General features: G+C 34.8%; 1 non-coding gene across 1 annotated transcript; it reads right to left on the bottom strand.

The window, feature by feature from the left end:
* Window positions 1-3,884: 3,884 nt before the first annotated feature.
* Window positions 3,885-3,992, bottom strand: LOC148545780 (small nucleolar RNA R71). The gene has a single exon (XR_015900504.1). It is a non-coding gene; the product is annotated as a small nucleolar RNA R71 (small nucleolar RNA).
* Window positions 3,993-4,238: the final 246 nt, after the last annotated feature.

Genomic DNA, 4,238 nt, shown 5'->3' with positions numbered 1-4,238 from the left:
ATGTATTTTCAACGGTAGAGTTTCTACACACCATAGATTAAGGTGTGGAGCTCTGCTGTTCCTCATGAATTAATGCAAATTACTATTGTTTTTCTATTCAACTCAAGCCTATTTCTTCTCTAAGATATTCATTTTCATACAAGAACATGATGAATGTGATGATTATGTGATGCTCATCACCATTCTCACTTATGAACGCGTGCCTGACAAACACTTCCATTCTACATGAAAGCAAGCTTGAATGCATATCTCTTAGCCTCCTGATCTATGATCAGAGTCTTCGTGGTATAGGCTAGAATTATTGGCGGCCATTCTTGAGATCCGGAAAGTCTAAACCTTGTCTGTGGTATTCCAAGTTGGATCTGGGAAGGGATGGCTTTGATGAGCTTCAAACTCGCGAGTGCTGGGCGTAGTGACAGACGTAAAAGGATTACTGAATCCTATTCTAGCATGATCAAGAACCAACAGATGATTAGCCTTGCGGTGACAGTGCATTTGGACCATTTTCACTGAGAGGACGGGATGTAGCCATTGACAATGGTGATGCCCGATATACAGCATGCCATGGAAAGGAGTATGAATGATCCGATGAAAGCAGTAGGAAAGCAGAGGTTCAGAAGTAATAAAAGCATCTCCATATGCTTATCTGAAATTCTCACCAATGAATTACATAAGTATTTCTATCCTATTTTATATTTTATTTATCTTTTAACTATTAAAACTCTATAACCATTTGAATCCGCCTGACTGAGATTTACAAGGTGACCATAGCTTGCTTCAAGCCGACAATCTCTGTGGGATCGACCCCTTACTCACGTAAGGTTTATTACTTGGACGACCCAGTGCACTTGCTGGTTAGTTGTGCGAAGTTGTGATAAAGAACTAAGATTATGAACGTGTATATAAAGTTTTTGGTGCCGTTACTGTTCATACTCTGGGTCGAGCTATCCGACCTGGGATGATTGAAGATAAAGCGACTGACCTCTTCAGGTCAGACTATCCGACCTCTTCTCAGAAGAGCTCGGCCAAGTCAACAAGAGAGCCCAGTAAAAGGCCCAAATAGAGGAACACAACCCAAATCCTAAGGCGGCTTAAGCCTATAGAAATGAGGGTGGTTCCAATGAAAGATACGCTGACCTCAACTCTAAAGATAAAGATAAGATAAGAAAACTAACTTATCTTATCCAATGAAGGTCACATCTCAAACACTATAAATACGCTGGAGCACCCAGGTATAACTCATACTCTGATTCTACTAAAAAACCTGCTTAATACCCGTGCTAACTTAAGCATCGGAGTCTCTTGCAGGTACCCCCCACCCTCCGGTGACCAAGGATCAGAAGTGTAGCCAGTCCAGCAAGTCGGACACAGCAGTTCCGGCTGCCACCAGCCAGCCGGACACATCATCTCCGACCAGTACTGAAGATCTCATCCGAGATCGACCTACAGTTTCAGGTAACCCTCGGAACAGTTTCCAAGGAATGAACGATCACGATTTCGTGCACCAAGTTTTTAGCGCCGTTGCCGGGGATTGTTCGAGTCTGGACAACTGACGGTTCATCTTGTTGCTCAGATTAGGTAATTTTATTTTAATTTTATTATTTTTATTTTTATTTTCGAAAAATTTTCAAAAAAAATTATTTTAAAATTTATTCTATGTTCTTCAGAATTTTTAAGAATGAATTCTAGAGTTTCATGATGATCTGTTGCAGTCTGGCTGGCTGTAAAGCCATATCTAATCATTTGGACTGAGGCTTCCTCTTCGCATACTTGAACTATGTATGCTGAAGCTTGGCTGGCCATTGGCCATGTCTAGTATTTTAGACCGGAGCTTTCACTGAAAGCTTAGCTGGCTTGTAAGCCATGTCTAATTCCTGGACTGGAGCTTTAGACTAACATTGCATGATTCCTGGAATTTTCATTAAAAATTTTGAAATCCTTATTTTTCTTTTCCAATTAATTTTCGAAAAATTCAAAAAAAAATTTAATAAAATCATAAAAACCAAACTTTGATGTTTCTTGTTTGAATCTAGTGTCAAGTTTTGAGTTTGGTGTCTATTGCATGTTTGTAATTTTTTTCTTAATTTTCGCAAATTCATCATATGTTCTTCATGATCTTCAAGTTGTTCTTAATGATCTTCTTTGTTTGATCTTTGCAATTTCTTGTTGTGCATCTTTTCTTGTTTCTCATATGCATTTTCAATTTGATTGTGTCTCAACATTAAAAATTTCTAAGTTTTGTATCTTGCATGTTTTTCTTTTCTTAAAAATTTTCAAAAATAAGTTCTTGGTGTTCATCTTGACATTCAAAGTGTTCTTGGTGTTCATCTTGACATTCAAAGTGTTCTTGCATGCATTAGTTGTTTTGATTCATAATTTCTATGTTTTGTTTCAATTTAGGGTTTTTCTCTCTCTTTATTAAAAATTCAAAAATCAAAAAATATCTTTCCCTTTTTCTCTCATAAATTTTCAAAAATTTGGTTTGATTTAGTCAAAAGGTTTTTAAATTTAATTGTTTCTTATGAGTCAAATCAAATTTTCGATTTAAAAATTCTATCTTTTCAAATCTTTTTTCAAAAATCAAATCTCTTTCATTTCTTCTTTTATAATTTCGAAATTTTCAAAATTATTTTCAAAATCTTTTTCTTATGTCTATTTCATATTTTCGAAATCAATGCTAACAATTAATGTGATTGATTCAAAAATTTTTAGTTTGTTACTTGCCTAGTAAGAAAGGTTCAATCTTTTTACTCTAGAATCACATCTTTTTAGTTTCTTGTTAGTCAAGTAATCAACTTTAATTTCAAAAATCAAATCTTTTTAAATTTCTTTTTCAAATCTTTTTCAAATTAAATTTCAATCACATCTTTTTCAAAATTAATTTCAAAATCTTTTCTAACTTCTTATCTTTTCAAATTTGATTTTCAAATCTTTTTCAATTAACTACTTGAATTTTTTATTTTAAAAGTTTTCTATTTTAATCATATCTTTTTCAAAACTACCTAACTAATTTTCTCTCTCTAATTTTCGAAAACTCTTCCCCACTTTTTCAAAATTCCTTTTTAATTAACTATTTGTTTTAAATTCTAATTTAATTTAATTTTATTTTTCTTTTTAAATTTCGAATTATAACTAATAGTCAAAATAAAAACAAAAATTTTTTATTTATTTTATTTAATTTTTGAATTCTTCCCCCTCTCATCTCTTTCTATTTATTTAATTATCTACTAACACCCCTCTTCCATTCAAAAATTCGAACCCATTCTTCTCCTTTGTGTTCAAATTCTTATCCTCTCTTCTTCTATTCTTCTCTTTTTCTTCTTTTTTGTTCTCTTCTTTTTTATATGAGCAGGAACAGGGATAAACACATTCTTATTGAAGCTGATCCTGAACCTGAAAGGACCCTTAAGAGGAAACTAAGAGAAGCTAAAGCACAACCCTCTAGAGAGGACCGGACAGAAATTTTTGAAAAAAAAAGAGACATGGCCGAACCTAATAACAATGGTGGAGATGCAAGAAAGATGCTTGGTGACTTTATTGCACCTTCGTCTAAATTCTATGGAAGAAGCATCTCAATTCCTGCAATTGGAGCAAACAATTTTGAGCTTAAGCCTCAATTGGTTTCTCTAATGCAGTAGAATTGTAAGTTTCATGGACTTCCAATGGAAGATCCTTATCAGTTTTTAGCTGAATTCTTGCAAATCTGTGACACTGTCAAGAACAATGGAGTTGATCCCGAGGTCTACAGGCTTATGCTTTTCCCTTTTGCTGTAAGAGACAGAGCTAGAATATGGTTGGACTCTCAACCTAAAGATAGCCTGAACTCTTGGGATAAGCTGGTCACGACTTTCTTAGCCAAGTTCTTTCCTCCTCAAAAGCTTAGCAAGCTTAGAGTGGATGTTCAAACTTTCAAACAGAAAGAAGGTGAATCCCTCTATGAAGCTTGGGAAAGATACAAGCAACTGACCAAAAAGTGTCCTTCTGACATGCTTTCAAAATGGACCATCCTGGATATATTCTATGATGGTCTGTCTGAATTATCAAAGATGTCATTGGACCATTCTGCAGGTGGATTCATTCACCTAAAGAAAATGCCTGCAGAAGCTCAGGAACTCATTGACATGGTTGCAAATAACCAGTTCATGTATACTTCTGAAAGGAATTCTGTGAGTAATGGGACGCCTCAGAGGAAGGGAGTTCTTGAAATTGATACTCTAAATGCCATATTGGCTCAGAAT

The sequence above is a fragment of the Arachis ipaensis genome, chromosome B9 (genome assembly GCF_059453495.1).
Source record: "Arachis ipaensis isolate K30076 ecotype BB chromosome B9, ASM5945349v1, whole genome shotgun sequence".
NCBI lineage: Eukaryota > Viridiplantae > Streptophyta > Magnoliopsida > Fabales > Fabaceae > Arachis > Arachis ipaensis.
The sequence above is the reverse complement of the archived record's forward strand: the minus strand, read 5'-3'. Positions and strand labels throughout refer to the sequence as shown.